Genomic DNA, 22,847 nt, shown 5'->3' on the forward strand with positions numbered 1-22,847 from the left:
AAAAGTTAAATAGCATATTAATCAAAACCGCCTAATGTTATTGAATGAAATGTCGACCCAGGATGAGCTATAGGACTGTGCAAGCATTAGGGGTGTTGATGGACTCAGTTTACTCCATCTATGTTTTGATCATCGGCCTGAATCCCTTCTGGATGTAGTTTTTGATAAAAACTTGAGTTTCTCAGCTTTTTGTTCAAAATTTAGTTTTTATATGAAACTTACCCAAGTGTTGATAATAAATATACAACACATGCTCACCAGTCCACTTTGGGTAGCGGGGAGCCGAAGGTTCGGCACTCCAGCAGGACGGTTTGCCCTTCTGTGGCACTGTACACAAGCCCGTCCGCCGTCAGGATCTGAGGAGGCAGCTCTGACCGACACAACGTACAGCCGTTATAGAAATATCTCTCGAAAAATCAGAACACCTTCAGGGCCCAGAAAACACCTCAGACCCCAGAGGGTTAGGCACACATCACATCATTTGAACCCTTTCTGGAGTGACATCATTCCCATCCTTTCTACCGCGTTGTGTGAAGATGCACTAATAATCAAAATGCATTTGATCAAAGTTTACACTAATAACACTCACCAGCAACATGGACATGCGTGTTGACCAGGATACTGCCATGTTTGTTGGTGGCCATGCACTGATAGACTGCTGTATCGCTGAACTGAACGTTGGTCAGGACCAGAGTCCCAGAACTCACATGCCGTCTGAGGTCCACATCCGTCCCTACAACACACAGAGAACCACAGAGAACCACAGAAGCCTTTAGGTCTACAAGGAGAAACATTGTCTGAAAATATTGCAAGATTGTTTAGATAGATGGGAGCCTCTTGTGCACTCTTTGTCATGAAAACAAATATATATATTTCCTTGTTGCCACCAAACAATTCTATCTATCTAAACAATCACAGAAGAATTAACAGAGAAATAAAAAACATTTACCAGAAACTCACTTGTTTTATTGAGATAATTATGGGTTAATGTTTAACAACAGTAAAACTGTCACGTGTTAAATTGCTTGTTCATATTTAGGGTTTATTATTTTTATGTTCATGTCTGAGTTCATGTCTTTCCTGGAAGTCTGTTCCAATAAAAGACTATCCCGAATGACCCAGATGCACATTGACGGGAGTCCCGTGATGGCCCTGACCCCTGACCCCGCTCGGGGGGAGTCCTATACGTCCCTGACCATGTCTGACTGTTGTATTCTGGTCACCTGTTGTTCAACTCAATGGTCATGTCAGCTGTGTTTCTTTGATTACTCCCTGTGTATTTAAGCCCTGTGTTTGGTTCAGTTCAGTGTCTGTGATCATCGTGTGAGGTTTGGTTGTTCAGGGTAAATAACTTAAACTGCTTGCGTTAAGATCCAGCATTCATTTTTATTGCAACCAACAGTGACAAAAATATAGAGTGGCATAGAGTGCAACTATTACTCGTTATAACTTGTTCATAAACGAAAACGTCGTTTTCAAATGCATCCGGATTAATGTAGACAGCGTAAATGGATGTAACTCAATATAACTCAAATGTGTGTAAATGGCTATATAACACGCTTCACCAATCTCATGAGAGCTGAACTGAGCTGAATGATGACATCAACGTTTTTCTGCAGAGCTGCTTCATAGATAAATTGAATTGGTTGCATAACTGATGAATTTTGCAACATTGACATTTTTACTGAACTGAATTGAATGAACAAGACCAGTCTGAAAAACCAAGACAGTGGACAGATTTGCATCTTGAGTCGAGAGTCTTATGCTATGATACATGCATGATAATGGTTTTATATAATGCAGTTTTGACAGGAACTAAAAGGCCAGAACAGGAACTTCAATCAACATTATTTTAGCGTGCTTGGTCTCGTAATTGTTGCCTTCAGCTATAATTTTGAATATTTCTATTTTAACATTTTAGTATAATAGTAAAGCCAGCACAACGACACAAACAGAGGAAGGGGAATGATGCATATACTTAAGCATATTTGATATATACAGTATATCTGCACCAAAATATTTTGAGGTGATCAAATATGAAAAACTTCTAGTCAGGACTAGTAAACAACAGTTACAAAGAAGCCCTGGCTAGTAAGATAGGTGAAGAGATTAAATGGCCTGTTGTATACCTGTGATAGGAACTCCATTGATACTCCATTTTATGTTTGGGGTTGGTATCCCATCAGCCTGACACTGCAGTCTCACAGTCTCTCCTGGGGAATACATGAGGTCCTCAGGCCACTTGGTCCAGTAAGGAGCAGCTACAAACAATCAAAATAAAAAAAACTTTAATACTCTCAAAACCAGGGTGTCAGTGACGCTGAAGATGTCTTTTTGATTTTGTTAGTCAGTGTAGAGGGTATTAACCCTCTGGGCTTCTTCGCCCGAAAACGGAAACTTGAACGTTTCGAATTGTTTAATTTTTTTGCTTCATCGGATGGGGGTGAAACTTGGTGACTTTTGTTTTATTACCTATATGAACACACAAAAAAATCAAGGAGATGATTCTGATATATTAAAGGGTCGTAAAAAAAAAAGTCACACTTAGCTTCCTCCCGCCCGAAAACGGGCGACATAGGAAATGAATGGGAAATATGAAAAAATAGAAAAACTCAGAGAAACTTTTGGTGGTACAAGCTACAGATCAGCCACTGTGCTGAAAAAAAGTGTACAGCAATGAAGGGGTGACACTCTAGAACATCAAGAGTGCAAATAAGACACCCTCCCCCCCACACACACACATCCACACACACAAACACACACACACACACAGAGAGAAATGAACTGGTAAGACTGAAACAGCCAATTTTGCCCCAAACTATATAAAAATTATATAATCATAATAACTCCAAAACTATAGCAAGGAGAGTCAAAAGGTAGGTATCGTTTGAAAGAACTCTTTTTAAATTTTTTGAAAATATAAATTACATTACATTTGGACATTGTCCTGCCAAGAAACAGCGGATAAAAGACAATATATATATATAATTTTTATTATGATTTTGCATATCTTTCTTATTTGTCATGGAATAACTCAGGAAGAAAATTCCTTTTTTAGTGAAGTCTCCCTACATGTTAGCTGCATCTGGATAAAAAATAATAATTTTTGGATAAAGGAATCAAAAGTTACAGCATTTGGAAAAGAGACAGCCTTTTTGTACAGTCTTTGACACCCCCTCATGGGCAATATTATCTCCATGAAGAATATCTTGTCATAAAAGCAATAGATTATGTTAATTTTGGGCTCATTTTAATTGTAATAATATGCTGTAAAAAATGAAGTGCCATTTTCAATTATCTGAGAATGTTTCATGAGCTGTATGATGTTTTTGACACATTGCAGTACATTATTTTATAGATTATGAAAAAAAGGAAATTCTATTTATCAGCAAATAACTCAAAATACTTAAGAGTTTTTCAAAGTGGATACATTCACTGTAAAGTTCAGACTCTAAGCTTTCAAATGACATCAACGTTGTGTTAATCAAGGCAAGATTTTTAAAAAATATGGTAAAGAATATTTTTGCAGCTAGGTGGCGCCTGTTGGCGGTACACTTGGTTTTAGAGGGATTACTCAGCACTCGTTAGGAGTTAATAAATGTAAAATGATATATAATTTGTGTTGTTCCATTCAGTGGTTGCTTAGTAATAAAAAAAAATCTTTCCGAATGGGAATAAATCAAATAAATAAATAAAAAAGCTATAGGCCTCCTATAGGCGGTTATAGGACATGACACAAATGAATACATTTTGAAGCCACTAGATGGCGCTCTTCTCAGTTGAAATTTTTTTTTTTTTAGGCCTACACTCTATTTTGATGTGAAATGTTGCATTTATTGAAAAATAAAATAAAATAAATAAAATAAAAATATATATATTAATTCTAATGGAAAAAATAGCTCATAAAAATTATATAATTAATGCAAAGTATCATAAAAAATTCTAAAAATTCTAAATAATATTCAGAAAACATTATAGAACAAAAATATATTTGATTGGTTATCCTGGGAAAAAGTAAAGTAAAATTTTAAGGCTTCGCCCGTTTTCGGGCGGGAGGAAGCTAAGTGTGACTATTATACGAAGAAGCCCAGAGGGTTAAAACAAGTTAGACTTCATTCTGTTCACCAGATCATTATTCACAGATCACAAATTCATCATTACACCTGCACACCAAAATTTGTAAATAAACTATTTTGATTTCACTGTATTTATCAGTGCTGGTGGTTTCTTTGTTACAGCACACTAATTATTTTTTACATTTAATTAAGTGTTATTATAGCCCTATAATCCTATGCCATCTTGGGGTTGTAACAACCATATTTTATATTCTGTCATGACAACTCTCAGGAGATTAGTATGGTAATAGAGATTGGCATGGTAATGAATATGGCAATGTTAATGTATTTGGTCTTTGGTATAGATCTGCTACGCAGCTGCTGCTGCTGCAGAGCAAGCACCGAGACTGATTCAGAATGAGCAGAAATCTGTTAGAAATATCACAACCCAAAGTCAAAATAACTGATAAAACAAGCTGTTATGTAGGAGCAATAGCCTTGTTGGCAGCGCTATGTCATATGCAATAGCTGTACACAAGTAAACCCGCGTTCAGGCTTATTTGTTCATTAATGACGTCATCAGCGACTAGTCGACTCAACTTTAATCACATAAATGTCGTCTTAAAATAAAGTGTAAACTAGCGGTTGAACGACTGAAGAAGTTGTCATTGTTACACAAATTAATACTTAACATATTAATTAACAATATTAACCTCCTATCCACCTTATTTATCAACAATATTAACCTCCTATCCACCTTATTTATCAGTGTGTAAGTAAGCTATTTCATGTAAAAGTTCAAGACTTCATATTCATTAGCCGCCATTATAGGCGTCACCGATGCAACACCATCAACAACACCAGACCCTTCAGCTCCACCCACTCCATCAGCTTCACCTGAGTATTATCCCCGCACACCTGCACCCACTCATCGACACACAGTCCTTAAGCAGTCTTCGTTCATTTCCCAATCATCTGGTCTTGTTGTTACCACAGGTACAACTTACCTGGCTCCTTACCCGAACTACTCACCTGCTACGATCTATTTCTCTTCATCATCCCTCATCTTCCTCGTCTCCAGATCATCGTCACAGCACCTGCAAGGAACACACAGACTGTTATCACTCAAGCTAGTCTACCGAACAATCTATATGCTGAACCCTCACCTGCTTATCACGCTTGCTCGCTGCTACCAGTGTTGTCTCCTTCTGTACGCTGACAGAAGACCAGACCAGCAAAATGCAACAAGGGACAGAGACGAGCAAAGATCGCCAGCCAGACCCGTTCACGAAACTGGTTTATGCCGTTCACCAATCATTATCATCCACCACCGTTGTGACTTCTTCTGCCTCGGTGAGTCCCGTGGCCTGACCAGCGTCCTTCTCTGGCAAGGAGGAAGATTGCAGCAGGTTCATTATTCTTCAAAATGCAACCTAAAAAATGGTTTCCCAATGAAAAGGGAAAAAAACGCTTATATCATCTCACTACTCATCTCCTAATGTCTCACAGCATGCACACTGGATCTGCCCGCTGCGCATCCTCCTCCTGCCACACCATCTGTCGCCCTTCCAGCACCAGAACCGATGCAGATTGATTCCTTCCATCGTTTCTGTGTGGAGCGTCAATGTAGGATACAAAACCAACTGTGCCTCTACTGTGGATCAGACGGACACCTGATTCTCAACTGTCCGGTCTGCCGCCACGCCCAGCGGTGAGTACCATTCAACTTCCTCCCTTAGTTGCATCTCTCACTCGCACGGCTGTCTCAGTAACAGCCTTAAAATGCCCTGTTTCAGCGCAAGCCCTCATAGATACTGGATCAGCTGGAAACTTCATTTCCCTCAATCTTCTTCACCAACTCCAACTAAAAAGGTAACCCTGCTCACACAGAATGAATATTCACTCCATCCTGGGAACACCGCTGGGCCGTGGCTGCATCAAGTAACAGACACTGTGACACTCCACATTAGCTGCCTGCATCAAGAGAAAATCTCCTTTCTGGTGCTGGAAGGTTCCACTGCGGATATCATCTTGGGACGCCCGTGGATGAACTAACATTCCCTTCAGGTAAACTGGAATACAGGAGAGATTACTTGATGGAGTAAGTATTGTACTGAGAACTGTTGTTCGGCCATCAAGGAACCTTCAAATACTTTCTGACGATTCAGATCTCCATCAACCTCGAATCTCGTTCTCAACTCCACCTCCATTGAGAGTCCTGAGTCCAACATCAAACCTGAAATTCCCTCTGACTACCAGGCTTTCCAAGATGTATTCAGCAAGCAGACAGAACTACCACCTCATCGGTCATGGGACTGTGCCATCGACCTGCGGCCTGGAGCTACCTTACCCAAAGGTAAGATTTATCCATTGTCCATCCCAGAGCAGAAGGCCATGGAGGAGTACATCAAGGAGGCACTCAAGCAGAAGTTAATTCGTACTTCGACTTCCCCTGCCGCTTCCAGCTTCTTTTTCATAGGCAAGAAGGATGGAGGTTTGAGGACGTGTATCGACTACCGCACACTGAATGCCCAAACCGCCAAATTCCACTATCCACTTTCTCTGGTCCTAGCCTCTCACCCTCCATATTTCAGGCGTTCATGAACGAAGTGTTTTTTGAGAGTTCCTCCGTCGCTTTGTCATCATCTACATCGACGATATACTCATCTACTCTCGGAACCTGGCCGAACATCACCACCACGTGACGCAGGTCCTCCAGGCTGAGAGAACACCACCTTTACCTCAAATTGGAGAAATGCGAGTTCCACCACGACACCATCGACTTCCTGGAGTACATAATCACCAAGCCGGTGCACAGATGGACCAGAGGAAGGTGGATGCCATCTGAATTTGGCCTCAGACCACTACCATCAAGGATATTCAATGCTCCTTTAAACTCACCAACTTCTACCGCTGTTTCATTTCAAACTACAGTTTGATCAGCTCTCCACTCACCTCTCTCCTGAAGAACCGGCCCAAGTCTCTGTCCTGGAACCCCCTTGCCTCGAAAGCCTTCGGACAACTCTAAGAAGCCTTCTGTTCAGCTCAAACTCTGGTCCACCCCGATCCAGCATTACCCTTCATCGTGGAGGTTGATGCCTCTACGATTGGGGTTGGAGCCGTGTTATCACAGTGGCAGGGTGATCCACCAGTCCTCCATCTATGTGTCTTCTATTCCAAGAAACTATCCTTGGCGGAGTGGAACTACATCCTCAGAAACCATGAGCTTTTCGTTGTGAGTCCTATCCAATTGTCTTTAGACGAACAAATTGCAGAAGCCTCCCAATCGGAGCACACTCCGCAGGGAGGTCCTGAGGAAAGAGCCTACGTTCCATCGGCTCTACGACCTGTCCGTCATGGACTCAGTCCATACGTCTCTGGGCTCTAGACATCCAGCCAGCCAGCAAACCCTCTCGCTTACAAAGGTCCATTCACTATTAACCCCCAGAGGCATGGCCGTAGCCAGCTATGAGGTCACCGAGGTCCGGACCTCGGTCATTTTTTTATATTCAAAAATAAAATTTCAAGCTCTCAATGATTAATTAGCCGTTTAAACCGCGTCATGTGTGTTTGCAATTCATGTCGCTGCGAGAAGGAACAGTGAACGGGGCTTGAGAACGTGTTGTGAGTGAGGGCGCGGGCGCAGCCTCCGTGTTGCCAGATCCACCTATTATACGTCTTTTTGTACTCGTTTTTCCCCTTTATTGTGACACTTTAGGACGTTAATAAAGTGGGAAGTTGAATGTTAGGGCTAGTGATATATTAATTTTCTTTTCCAAAACACAAGATTTGAACTTATTTCGGATTATTATTATTATTTTGTTTTTTTTAATGTTTTTCGTGGCATTAATAAAAAAGAAGAAGCTTAGACAAACTGTAATTGCTGACAGGAAGATACCACATTCGGTAAGACAAACGCAATGATCATCGTGATTATCTGTAAGAAATGTACAACACTATAAAAACAATAGCATAATACAGATCATTATTCTAACGTTATTTGTAACTTGTTACGAAATAAAAAGTCTCTCACCTAAAAAAACGTACTTTCCTGATCCCGTCAGTCTCGTTGCGCGTCCTCTTCAATTACACGCGCAAATGCGGCAGAGCGCTTTATGTCACTTTATTATAAATAAAGCGCAAAAGAAACTACAAGCATGATGCAACAACATCGTAGTTGATGTCAATTTGTAAGTCATATATATATTATAATGCGTTATATTTTGCCAACGAACTAAAATCGAAACCGTGATATGGTTTTGTGCTTTATAAAACAGCACAAGACTTTAATTAATATAGGCATTTTGTTTGTGCTGCGTGATTTAAAGAAAAGTGTGCACTTTGCTCATGCGATCAAAGGGTTTATTTCTTGCAAGTTAAGACATTAGGACAAAAGTATTGTAATTTTCCTATAGTGTAATGTAAAATATACTTTTGAAATATTCATTTTCAATTATTAGGCTATATGGATTTTATATAGGAATATATTATATAAATCATTATTATATTATTATACTAATTGTTTGGCATACTAAAACACCAGTGATAATGTAGACTGAAACTCTATATCATAACTAAAAAATATGTTTGAGCCCCCTTCAATGTCCAGGTACAAGTCAATGTTTTTTCTTTGTGCACAGTTCATGGGTTGAAGCCCGTTGAAGCTCTTAATTTTGAGCTCTCAAAGAGCACCAGATTGATGCATTTAACCTTAAAATGTACAAAATTTCTTTGCGGGGGAGCATGCCCCCGAACCCCCCTAGAGGGACCGAGGTCCACCCATCATAGTTTTACAAAATCCTATGGGAAAGAACGATCATTTGTGAACTTTACTCCAGCATAGTACAACAAAGATCCTTTTAAGTCAGTAAACTAAAACTGTTAATGCAAAATTAAAATGTCCTTGGACAAACTATACATTTGGCCTGCATAAGGGGGGGCCTACAAGACATTGTGTCCGGGGGCCTCTGAATTCTTAATCCGGCCCTGCACCTCACCCCGGACCTCACTAATTTTCAAACCCTGGTTACGGCCTTGGTAGTGCTGTGTGAGGCTGGTGATGCTTTGAATACTGCGAAAGGCTGGAATTGTGTGGAATTGGAGACAGAGTAGTTCCATACTGGTTGAGCGACTGGACTGGTGAATGCTGGTAATGTTGTGGCGTATTTGGTGATGACTGGGAAACTGGAAGTTGGTACTGTGGCCAGGCAGTTGCATGCTGGTGCTGTGGCTGGACAGGTAGAAATGACTCTGTAGGTGGAGGCTGGTACACTGGCCAGGTTGTTGGAGGCTGAATGACATTTTGGTCCGCAGTATTTGGGTGATCCTGTGCAGAGGTGGACTGGCCTGCTTGAGGTAGGAATGGAAGGTTGTAGAATCTTTGTGCAGCTGCATCTCTTTTTTTCATGTCCTTCTTTGTCGCCTTCTTGGTATCCACCGTTTTGTCAGCTGTTCCAATGAAGTCTACTGTAGCATTGTAGAACTTATTGTCAGACCATCTTGCAAGTACTTTTTCTCCTGGTGTCAGATCTCTAAAGCAAGCGATGGGTTTATCATCTTTGTTTAGTATATCACAGAGATTAAAAATCTTTGCTGTGTATCCATCTTCAAAGGTCAAAAATACAAAAAGTCCTGAAAATGAACACAAAGTGAACAAAAAGGAGATTGTGAGTAAATCAGTGCAGGCTAAAAATCAATCTTACTTAAACATGCTACTATATATTTATTGTCTTATTTCTAACCCTCTTAGCAAAGCAACAAAATTACCTCTTCACTTTAGCCTTCAACTAGGATTAACTTATTCTTTTAGCACTTTCAAATTTATTCGCTCCTGCAACTCTTTGATTTATGCACTCTCTATTCTATTTTTTCAATGTTTTTAATCCCTTTCATTATTTAATTATCACACATTTTATTTGTTTATTTATTTATTTATTTTACACATTGTCTATTAAGAGTATGGCGCAGGAATACTTTTTTGTAAAGAACTTTGAGCTGCAATTCCTATACAAATTATTTTATCCCTTAAATTTTTAGATGATTCGCAAAATTCAGTCACTAAAATGTACAAATAAATTTCACTCCTTTTTCATGACATTCCATTAAAAATTCCTGTAGGCTATAATCAATATTTGTGCCTCAAGCAACCAATATACAAATTCCAGTAATAAGAGACCAAATACTGACGAATATTTTGGTTAGTAAAGTGTCCAAAGTACGTTAAAAATAACCACTTAAACCAGGGACGTGCGGTCAGGGTAGGCAGGGTAGGCAGTGCCTCACCAAAGGAAATGTTGACATTACATTTATTAATTCCAAGAACTTTATTAATTCACCACATTATTAATTGCATTTATTTTATTCCAAATATTAATTTTTGTAACAAAAAATTTCAGGAATACACATATAATATACTCATTTTGCCATTGTTTACTCCTAAAACCATTGTTTCATGCAGGAAATTCAAGGCCATGGCCATTGAGGCAGAGGTTAGCAGTGCCTCTTTGGTCCATAGAACGTAGTTTACGTAGGTTTGCGCATGCGCAGTCAGTTCTCATGCTGTCTTGAATGATCAACATTGAGGCAGAGACCGAGCTTGCTTCATGTCACGTGATCCACTCGCTCTCACTCAATCCGCACTTCCCGATCTAGCGGCACCTAGCGTTGGCTGTCAACAGGCCCGGGGTGGGTAATCGGGAGAATTCCCGGTGGGCCGCTTCACTTTTGGGCCGGTCGAGGATTTTTTTTTTTTCACATTTGTCACGTATAGTTACATTAGGCTACACACGTTCCGCATTCTGACACCGCAGCGCGCAGCCTCTGCATGGGTTGTACCAGAGCCATAGAGAGAAATGAAATTTCTCTATATGGCTCTGGGTTGTACCATGTGAGGGAGTTCTCCCCTCCCCTCCTATAGAGTTGGTTGGGTCCATAGCCCGTCTTTTCCAAAACGTTTTCTCAGGTAGCTACCGCGGCACCGCCGGCGCCTACCGATAGCTGGGCCGGCCCGGTAGCTATGCGTCAGGGAGGATGGATGGGAGGAAGAGGCCAGGAGGTATGGAAGCTTGTTTCCGCCACAGAATAAAACATTTTAAAAGATAATTGCGACTTATCTCACAATTGCGAGTTTACATCTCGCAATTCTGTCATTATTTCTCAGAATTGCGTGAAATAAAGTCGCAATTGCATGTTATAAAGTCAGAATTGCAAGATATAAAGTCAGAATTGTGTGAAATAAAGTCGCAATTGCTTCTTATAAAGTCTAAGTGAATTATTATTTAACTTTTACATTATTTGTTGAACCATGGCATTAATACAAACTACACAATAGTGACTAGGCTGCTTGTCGGTTCGCTGACACCGCGCCGCCTCCCTCTCTTACTGTGTCCCGCACAAAACATTTGTTTGTTGTATAATATATATCTATCATAGATGTGTCCATTAATTTGATTATTAGATTTGATTGTGCATTAGCCTCACATATGACTTTGCTGTATGCAGGCAGCGATGTGATGATGCCTGATATGAACTTGGGTTGCTACATTAACTGAATGAATATATGAACATATGCCACATTGATAGGTCACAGCCTACCCATGACCAGATTTCACCGCACGTTACTGACTTAAACCAGTTTTAATACTTAACACAATTAGCTAAGCCGTAGTATAGTAAAATAACTCAATTACCATCTTGGTTATCTCTGGGGGAGCTGGGGTCTGGTTCATACAAACTCATCTTTTTCGGAGGGTTTCGCGCTCTTCTGGGCAGTTTTGTATCGGCACTCATTCTGTAAAATAAACAAAAGTACAACACATTTAATTATTGGGGTCTCACTGCACGAGATCAAATTTTTCCAATCATACACAATTTATGTAACTTCAAGAATGTATAGGCCTCGCTGAATGTAGAAATAATAATCCCAAATTCTTTTTTTTTTTTTTTTTTACTTAAAGTTTGCAGAAAGCTAATGTTATGGCCTTCCTAGCAAGCTTAACTATTTGCTACAAAATACGACCAGTTTCTTCAGAGAGAATCAGAACCCGCATACACTCGCCATTTAAAATGTAACGTTACCCAAATTCTGTTTTAAAAAAACATGTTGCTTACCTTCTTTTGAGTCCTGCAACTGTTTTTTCCTCCATTCCGTCTGCCTGCAACTCCATCATAGACTGTAAAAAGAACTCCGTACGTTAACTAACGCGCGCCTTTACCTCGTTGATTCAGCAGCGCCCCTCCACTGTGAATTAACCAATGACGATGCAGCATTTGTGATTGATGGCGCTCTCTTCTAATGCTGACGTTGGGGCGGCATCATCTACAAGGTTCAAGGTTCACAGTGTTTTTGCGCCAACTGAAGCTCAAAAAAGAAAACAAAGGTGACGGTGCAGCAACTATAAGCGGTGAGTGGATACAGCGACTTTTTAATAATAGAATAAACTTACTTGTGTTTTCTTTGTAATTTAAGGTTTTTGTGAGCTTTGTAAATGTACAACACATTATCTTTTAGTACTTGATTTTTTATTTTTACATTCAAAAAATCAAGTTTTATTTTTATTTCAGTTAACTGAAATAGTTCTTACACGCCCATTATTTCAGTGTCATATAATTTGCGCATGTATTAATTTAAAAAAATGTGCATGTATATACTGTCTATACATTTATACATAATTTATATTATATATAAATATAAATAATTTATATATAAATAAATAAAAATATTAAATATATACATGCATATGTGTGTATTTATATACAAAATAATTATACACAGTACACATATATATTATGCAAACACAAACTTTTATTTTGGATGCGATTAATTTTTTCCCAGCACTAATATATATATATATATATATATATATATATATATATATATATATATATATATATATATGGGGGTGGGGGGGGGGGTGGGGGGGGTCACGTATTGTTAAATATGTACATGGGGGGGCCCCAAGGAAAAAGGTTGGGAACCACTGGTCTGTACCACCATCATCAAAGAAGAGCATCTTCTATATTTGTGTGTGTGTGTGTGTGTATTATACAGTTGGAGCTACATATATTTTTAAAAAAATAAAATGGCGCAGAAGTACAACTCACGCTGGAGGAGAAAGGTGAAGAGCCAGCAAAATACTTGCAAAAGATACAGAAGAAAGGTTGGGAAATTTACATTTTATTGCAAATGGAATGCATTTAAATAAATTAACAATTTATAAATTAACAATTTATATTGTCATCTGCAGTGATTGAATATAAGCACATTCACCCAAGTTCTGTATTTACGTACCATTTGAGGTGTTGGTACTTAACTTGCCACTTGATATTTCCACTCCACTACATTTTAGGGAAAAATAATATTTTAATGTTTACTACACTACATTTATCTGATAACTATAGTTTCAATTTGCTTTACAGATTACATGAAGCTTCAGAGTCAAAACAGCACATTTTTAGATTAATTTACATGAATGACTTAACTGATTCAGGTCAATAACAAATCTGATAATTGGCCAGGACATAATCAACCAACCATCAGCTCCATTGGTTCTGACAATGTTCCTCAATAATTTTATATAACAATAAAATATTTGTTTGAAATGACAGTCTGTTAAGATCACCTTTATATGTGGGATTAGCAAAATATTAAGAACATGTCTGACCTAGTAGTGTTCAACAGCACTACAAAGTACAGTTTTCAAAATGGCCATCCAAGTAAATAATCACCTCTTTTAAACAGATCCAATAAAATGTTAATATTTTAATCCCCATGAGGGGAGAATTTATAGCAGGATTTCCTACAGTATATACTGCATTGTTGTAACCTAGGTATGCCTTATAAATTTGCATGCGAGTGTTAAATATGCTTAATGTATTATCATTCTCGGTTTTCTGCAGGACACACAAGGACAGGAAAATAGAGGTAAAACATGTGCAAAAATGTAAAATAACTAACTCCATTTCCTTCAGTCTCCAAGATGGCATGTAGTTTATTTATTCTGTGGAAATCGCATGTTGCAAAGCTTTAAATTTTGATTGACTGGAGCGTTAATTCAAATAAAAGTTAATGTGTCCAATAAAACACTGTTACTGAAGTGAGACCTTCAAACCTCACTTGTCAAGGGTTTACTGACAGCTCAGGTGATTATTATAACACTTTAATAGTCTAGTAATTAGTAATGTGTTTAGCATAAGTATAATGAAAAATAAACATGTTGAGACTAGTAAGCCATAAATTCACCAATCAAGTAAAATCAAATTAATCAATTGATTTTTTTTTTTTTCTAGAAGCAACAAACTGGAGGTCAGATGATTGCAGCACCGAGCAAGTGACCAGATCTGCTAATTTGGAAGACTCTTCAAACACAAATGTGTGTAACATCCATTACGCCAACCATTCATCCCAGTGCTATGGACACACAAGTGAGATGCATCACTCTGGTCTTAATGTTGAATCAGAGCCTGAACAGCCTATTTACATGGATACATTTTCTGAGCACCTACCTGAATTTGTTGAAGAAGGGACTTTAGATGACAATGCGTTATTTGATGAAGACTTTTCAATTGATGATGACCTATCATTTGAAGACAGTTTTGAGCTTAACCAAGAGGAGGGAACAGAACCCGAAAGCTCTACAAACACTGTAGATCATCCACTGTACAGAAATGCACCAATTTCTGTTGCAGAGAGTCTTCTCCTCATAATGACTTTTGCAAACAGACACAAATTAACAGGAAAAGCTCTCAGTGATTTGCTTACATTAATATCTCTGCACTGCCCCTCTGATACACAGACTGAGTGTCTTAAAAAATTTCCACAAATTTAAACAGTTTTTTGATGATCCCTCCTCTCTGCTTTTGCACAAATATTGTAGCTCATGCTTCATGATTGTTGAGAGTACAGACACCCAGTGTAAAACCTGTGAAGCCAATGTGTTGATGGAGGGGTCAACCTCCTATTTCATTGAGGTTCCCATTGAAGCACAACTGAAGAGATTGTTTGCTCAGGAAGGTTTTGAAGAAAAACTTAAGTTCAGGTTTAATAGACATAAAAAGTGTCATGACAGTATTGAAGAAATATATGACGGAAAAACCTATCAGAAATTTACTACTTGCAATGGGCCTCTCAGTGATTCCAGAAACATTTCGTTAATGTGGAACACAGACGGCATACCTATTTTTAAGTCTTCAAAGTTTTCTGTTTGGCCTTTTTATTGTGTCATAAACGAGTTAAATTTTGTTGAACGCACGAAACGAGAAAACATGATATTTGCAGGTGTTTGGTTTGGGGATTCAAAGCCGTCAATGTTGACATTCCTTGAACCACTGTGTGGCACTCTGAACAAAATTGAAAGAGAAGGAATTTCTCTTCAGTTTGCAGGAGCTCAAGAACCTTTCATATGCAAAGCCTTTACCATTGCAGGAACCTGCGATTTGCCTGCAAAAGCTTTGGTACTTAATAGTGTTCAATTCAATGGACATTTTGGGTGTCTAAAGTGTGAACAGCCAGGTCAAACAGTGAAGACTGGAGAGAGAGGTCATGTCCATGCCTTTCCTTTCCAGAAGACAGATCCAAAAGGCCCGCCTCGTACTCACAAGGGGTTTGTAGATTATGCTAAGATGGCCTATGATTCCAACAGCGTTGTTCGTGGGGTGAAGGGACCTACGTTTCTCAGCAGACTAACAAGCTATGATTTGGTCTTGGGCACAGGTATAGACTACATGCATTCTGTACTACTGGGAGTAATGCGTCTATTGATGTTTTTGTGGTTTTCCACAGAGTTCTCCCGATGTGCATTCAGTATGGTCAGATCAATCAAAGAAGTTGACAAACGTCTGAAAGAAATAAGGCCACCATTTATGATTCGATTCCCTCGTTCTGTGTCTTCTCACAGGATGTTCTTTAAAGCATCTGAGTATCGGTACATTTTGCTGTTTTTCGGGCCAGTTGTATTCCGGGGCATTCTTGCAGGACTATACTACAACCATTTCCTGCTCCTTAGTGAAGCAATCTTTATTCTTCTGATGGAGTCAATAACCCCTGCTCAAATAGATCATGCTGAGAAACTACTCTGGAATTTCTGTTCTCAAATGAGTGGACTCTATGGTGAGCGATACATGACAGCCAATTTGCACTTACTTGTCCATTTAGCTGATAGTGTGAGAGCTCTTGGACCTCTGTGGACACACTCTTGCTTTCACTTTGAAGACAAAAATGGGTACTTGCTCCGTCTTATACATGGAACCCAGAATATACCTGCCCAAATGGTAAATGCTGTAAAGACTATACAATCTCTCCCTAGCATCACACAAAACGTAAAGCTGAACATAGTAACTACTGAGTTTTTGGCCAGAATGACAAATAGCAATAGTTATCAACCAAGTAATGTTGTCAATATTGTGGCCATGTTAGGGGCATCATTCAATAGATGTCTTGAAACTGATGATATTTTTCTTCTGGAACAGTTTCTTGGTCAGGCTTTACATAGTAATGTCGTCAAGGCATACAACAGAGCTCAAATAAGGAAAATAATTTACACTTCCCAGCAGTATGTCAAAACCAAAAGACGAAACAATTGCACAGTGTTATTTTGTGATGGTGCGCAGATTAAATATGGACAGATTAAATTATTGTGTTCCTACAAAGAACCCAATGAAGGTCAGAATGAGATAAAACTTGCATTTTTGAATGAATTTGCAGTTGCAAGCATAAATCTTCTACAAGATACTTTGACAGGTGGAACGTGTTTCCATATTGTTAGCCTCCTGGAAGTTCCTGTGAGAAAGACAGTGGTAGGACTTGAAAGTATTTTGGGCAAGTTGATGTTCATTGATTTGTCCTCAATGCCTGGTATTGTGTTTGCTGCACATTTCCCTAATAAACTTGAAAGGGACTAAAGATATTATAAAGTCAAAGATATGATCTTATTTTGAACAGAAGAGCCCATGATTTTTCCAACTAGTTGAAAATCCTTACTGAAAATGTAAAATATGTTGATGGACAAATAGTTTATACTGTGATGCCATCTCAACTGTTTTATATGGGCAAATCTATTGTCATACAAAAAGGTCACTTTGGGGCTAACATGAGAAGATGCATATCTGAATATACAACATTAAATTTATTAATGATATGAGTTTTCGGCAGTTAAACTTTGATACATCTGAAATGTTGAAATTGTAATTTCTTTGCTCTCAAGTTACCAATAAATTACTGTTTTTATTTTACAATGTGTTTTGTGTGGTTAATAAAATTATTTTACTGAATTACATGCAGTGAAATATTTCAAATTATTTATAGAAAATAATATAAAAGAAGAGGGTCTTTGCAGCCTAAAATAAAAGATTTACAAATAATTTATTCATACAGTAATACATTATATTAAAAAAATCATGTGGATTAAGATACCATATGATATGAAACAACCAAGACAGTGATCCAAGTCTGAGAATTCAATGAGCACTTGTGGAAATCTCTTCCTTTGCTCTATCTGAGTTTAGCATGAGATGCATGAATTGAAGCTGGGATGAGAGTATATTGAGTTCATGGAGAGAACTCTCTGATTTCTTGGTCTGAGATCACAAAGAGACACAGAAGTTGAGAAACTCTGAGCATTATATTAGAGCTTGTTGAGATCTCTTCTGAAACTTAAAAGGAGACTAAATTGAGATTTAGTGCATCTTATTGCTCCAGAGAAAAGCCTGAGACACAGGAGAAATAAACCTTTGTCTCAGTTTGGTGTCATATGGATCTCAAAGTTGTCTAGGAGAAATAAATGAAACATTTTGGAGATCTCTTTTCAGATTTTCTTTTCCTCTGGGTTCTCCTGTGTCCTTTTTCCGCCATGCAAAGCACTTCTGGTTGTGACCAAATAACTCTATCTTAGTTTTATCTATGCACAGCACATTATTCCTAAATCATTATGGCTTGTCAAGATGAGCTTTTGCATACCTCAAACGACTCTGCTTGTTGGCAGTAGGCAGAAAAGGCTTTTTTCACATCACCCTTCCATTGAGCTGTTCCTTGTGCAAAGTGCGCTGGTGTGCAATAACACTATCAGCAGCAAGATGTTCTTTGGAGCTCCTTGGAGGTGGTATGTGGTTTGTCTGTGACTATTGTAATTCTTCACCTTTGCCTTTGGCTATTTTTTTCAGACTACCACATCTTCTTTCACAAGGACGGTTCCTGTGGCCTTCCATTTTGTAACAATTTTTTCTGACTGTCGAGACAGAGACCTTAAACCTTTATAAAAACTTTTTGTATCCTTATCCTAATTCATATCGATGAATAATCCTAGTTTTTAAGTTGGGGAGTTATATTGAGGTTCCCATGTTGCTTTCCAGTAGAGAATCAAGGAGAAGCACAACTAACAATTAGTTACTGATTGTTACTGATAAATGTCATGATTTGTTGCACTTGTGTTTGCAGTGTAAGGTGTATTGAGCCAATCAAATTATTTATTTTTTGTGCAGTCAATTAGTATTGAGTGACTACAGGTATTCAAATGCAATACCCAACCTATTGCAAAGCTGATTTTATTGCATACAACTCAATACTGCTACACTTAAGCATTTTTGTCTGAAAAACATCACATTATCCAGTTTTCTCTAGAAACTAAATGGCATATCACCACGATCTTTTCTTAAAAGACGGGGCGAATTATTATGCAGTCTCTGAGGGGTGCCCAAACTTTTTCCAGAAAACACACAATGCTATATATGGTTAGATGGTGCAATAGCAACCCTGCAGCACTTTCATAAGGTTTTAGTTCAATTCTACAAGCTTACCACAACATATGGAGACATGGAGATATTGAATTGGTCAAGTTGTGAATTGAGCAAACCTACATTACATTCACAACGAAATGTTTTAGTTTTATTCTAAAGGCTTTTCATAACAATTACAATTTTCACATTTTAATGACATTTATTTAATGGCTAAAACAATAGTCCATGTAGTAATTTGCACATTTACTGTAAACATCAAAGATAAAAGTAAATCATGAGAGTAGTTTAAATTTTAATAATATTAAAAAAGAGCAACTGATTCTGTTTTGAAGCTTTATTCACAAACAAGGAGAAGTAATAACATATATGGCATAGGCCTATAATTAGCAAAAACACATTTATTTAAACAAACACATTAACACACTTCACCCACAAATCAAAGTTTGGTCAGCTCATGCAATCCCAGTACCAGCCTTTGCAACTGACACATTCAATCAAATATTCAAATAAAACATATAATAAAATTACATTTACAACAAACCTGTATTATTAAATCTGTATACACTGTCATGTTCAAAACAAAGTGAAAAATAAAACTGTCTCCTTTGTCTTGTGTACAGAGATATTTATTGACTCAAGTCATCTTGTTTGGAAAAGAAACAAGGTTATATTATACACATTATATTTGTTTATCACATGCTTCATCATGGCCCATTAAGATAATACAAATATTTAAAGTACATTAATATGTTTTCATGCTTGTGCCATTTAAGTGTGGCTCACCCTGTGCCATCTGGCAGCCTTGCAGGGGGGGCATGGCCACCAGTTAGAAATTCGATATTTTATTAAGATATCACAAGAATGGGGCTGTCATGCCACTATATCTTATATCGTTGAATTCTTTATTGGATTAATAGCTATATTCTAATGTTCCAAATATAATTGCATTCTAGTAATTCAGCTATAAACAAACAATATTTGACTAAAACTTGTATTAATACCTGTTTGCGTTAACTTAAACTTTGAATTTTTTTTAACTGGTGCCCCGCCTCTTACTTCTTAACCCTCTTGCTTTATGCCGTTCTATGGTACCGTGCCGGGAAAACAGAAAATAACATTGTGCTTTGCGAGTTGCCATCGCATGTTGGTAAATGGGGTGTACCACAGTTTGCTTTGCCGATTGCTAGACGTAGTTGGCAAATGGTTTGCCAGAATATACCCTGACCCTTCTTCCGCCCTGGTTAGAGAGCCTGGTGTTTCATCAGTCTATCTCTGAGGAGGCAGAGGTGCTGAGCATCGATGCAGTCCACAACCACAAGCATATATCTAGACAGGAATATGGGAAGCAAACAGCTTTGGATCGTGTGTTCCTCCCTGCACTCACTTCATTACGAGTGGGGACACATGCGATTCATGTGTTGTTTGTTTGGGAGTGGAGCATGCACAGTCAGCTCTAGTAAAAGGGGGCTGACAGTGTTCATTCATAAATTCCTGACGTGTAACATTTGCACTATCAAGAGTTTAGCTCTGCTCCTGATGACTTTCTTCTCGAGGGAAGAAAGTCAATAAAGATTCTTTGGCTCGGATCTCGCGTTTGCTGATGCAGCGCGTAGATTACGGGTCTGCAATAAAGATTCTGTTTCTCGACCTCGGATCAAGCGTGTGCTGAGGCAGCGTGTAGATTATGGGGTCTGCAATAAGAATAATAGTGGACGGGCTACATTCATTCATGAACATTACCGACATGTGTGCACTATCGAGAGTTTCCCCATGCTATTGTTTATTTTAAAAAAGATAACAATCCAGCAATAAGAATCCAGTGGTTATGCAAATGCAAGGCATTAATTAAGGAAGATACATGGTGTATTGCAAGCTATGAATTTATGATTCTTTTATTGTATGTTGAAACTATTTTTTATATATAAGCCTATATATATGAATATATATATTCAGCCTTTCATCCAGACTATATTAACTTATCTGGTTGATTTTTTGCTGTTTGATTCTGAGAAATTAAATAAGTGGGCTGCATTTAAATTTGCTTATCTGACTTTCATTAGTTAGATTCATGTATAGGTTCAGTAATTCATCCAGACCATGTTAACTTGTCTGGTTGATCTTTTACTACATTTAATTTTTGAGGAATTAAATGCTATAATTTGGTGCTACAGCACCTCCGAGGAGATGGATGTGCTGAGCATCGAGTTAAGGGAATTGAAGACTCTACATCTCAGTCTCATGTGTACAATGAGTCTGGAGTTTATAACTTTAGCCATTAACAAACTCATTGTACAGGCAGAGTGTAATTTCCTGTGCTCCCCCTCAGAAAGATTGGGGACCGGAATGGCATTCTCAACAGAAGCCTTTAAAGCAGAAGATGGATCTGAGGACTGTTTTTTCTGTGAAAAAGTTTTCGGCCAAGGTCCTGATGCTACTGGTGTCAGACCTCTGAGGGCAACCCCGACTGGGGTGGAGCGGTGTACACCTCAGTATATGGTGCCCGCCCCACCTCGGTGCCCTCAGGAGGCTGTTCTGCCAACCCCGCCACCCTTGGTGCCTCGGGGCGCAGCGGTCTCCACAAGCACATGGCTCAGTGTCACCACGACACTGTGTCAAACTCGCATCCTCTGAGGGGGGTTCAAAAAGAGTCAGTTCGGTTGTTTCCTGCCAGGATACCTCAGGTCACCAAAGTGGCTGTTACAATCACACCAGAGGCCAGTCTCGAGAGACTGGTACCCTTAGTAGATTTTCTGACAGAGTGGAAGAATCTGCCGAATATATCTCCATGGGTCCTGCAGATAATAGAGAGAGGATACAGAATCCAGTTTCGTTCTCCTCCACCTCGTTACAATGGGGTGCTACTTGCGTTAGTACATCCCGAGCAGGCTCTGGTGATGGAGCAAGAAGTAGAGTCTCTATTAGCTAAGGGAGCTATAGAGCAGGTGTACTCACCCGACAGAGTCTTGGGGTTTTACAGCCGCTACTTTATTGTTCCGAAAAAGGATGGGGGGCTGCGTTCCCATTTTTAGATCTTCGTCTGTTGTATCGTGCAGTCATGAAACTCAAGTTCATTATGCTCACACTCAAACAGATCATGACTCAAATCAGATCTGAGGACTGGATTGTCACGACAGATTTAAAGGCGCTTACTTCCATCCTCCCTCTACAAAGGAAGTTTCTGAGGTTTTCTTTTGGGGGCAAAGAATATCATTATCGGGTGCTTCCATTCGGTCTAACTCTATGACCCTGCACATTCACAAAGTACGTAGATGCAGCTCTGGCCCCGCCAGGCTGCAAGGCTACGCATTATGAACTACATCAATGACTGACTGATTCTGGCGGAATCAGAGCAGTTAGCAGTTCGGCATCGAGTTGTCGTCCTCGCTCAGATGAAGAAATTGGGCTGAGACTCAATGCCAAGAAGAGTGTGCTTTCTCCACTACAGAGAACCACTTTCCTTGGTGTGGTATGGGATTCAGTCACGATGCGAGCCACACTATTGCCCGTTCGTGAAGCTGCTATCCTCACAGCCATAAAAGAGTTGAAGCTAGGCCAGTCACGCACTGTGAAACAGTTTGAGAAACTATAGGGCCTAATGGCAGCAGCATCCAATGTGAAACCCTTTGGCCTATTGTATATGAGACCCTTGCAGTGGTGGCTCAGAACCAGAGGGTTCTCCCCGAGGGGAAACCCACTTCGTACGATCAAGATCACGCAGCAGTGCGTCCACACATTGGTAATATGGAGGAAATACTGGTTCCTTTCCCAGGTTCCGGTGTTGGTAGCTCTTTGCCATCGAGTTGCTATCTCGACAGATGCTTCCCTCACAGGCTGGGGAGCGGTAATGGGAGGCCGCACATCCCAGGGCCTGTCGAGGAGTCAGCATCTTTTTGGCACATAAATTCCCTGGAGATGATGGCAGTCTTCAATGCGTTGAGACATTCCTCCCAGACCTGAGGGACCATCATGTGCTTGTCCGTACAGACAACACATCAGTGGTCTTTTACATAAATATGTAGGAGCAGACATCCTGTTGAGGCAGGGGCTGAGGCCCGGGGAATGGAG

The 22,847-nt window shown here is 39.2% G+C and overlaps 1 long non-coding RNA gene and 1 pseudogene across 2 annotated transcripts in view; one reads left to right on the forward strand and one right to left on the reverse strand.

Annotated features, from left to right (window-relative positions):
• Positions 1-5,659, reverse strand: part of LOC311095402 (neural cell adhesion molecule L1.1-like) — a 40,349-nt pseudogene extending 34,690 nt beyond the window's left edge. Inside the window, exons 1-4 of the transcript in view lie at positions 5,563-5,659; positions 2,130-2,261; positions 590-733; positions 259-370 (exon numbers count right to left, since the gene is read on the reverse strand). The product of the transcript in view is annotated as a neural cell adhesion molecule L1.1-like (transcript). The remainder of the gene's footprint in view (positions 1-258; positions 371-589; positions 734-2,129; positions 2,262-5,562) is intronic.
• Positions 5,660-13,140: 7,481 nt separating this feature from the next.
• LOC311095075 lies at positions 13,141-14,572 on the forward strand. The gene is made up of 3 exons (XR_014608763.1): positions 13,141-13,213; positions 13,953-13,977; positions 14,343-14,572. It is a non-coding gene; the product is annotated as an uncharacterized lncRNA (long non-coding RNA).
• Positions 14,573-22,847: the final 8,275 nt, after the last annotated feature.

This window comes from Abramis brama (genome assembly GCF_963993115.1).
Source record: "Abramis brama genome assembly, chromosome: 13".
In the NCBI taxonomy this organism is placed as follows: Eukaryota; Metazoa; Chordata; class Actinopteri; order Cypriniformes; family Leuciscidae; genus Abramis; species Abramis brama.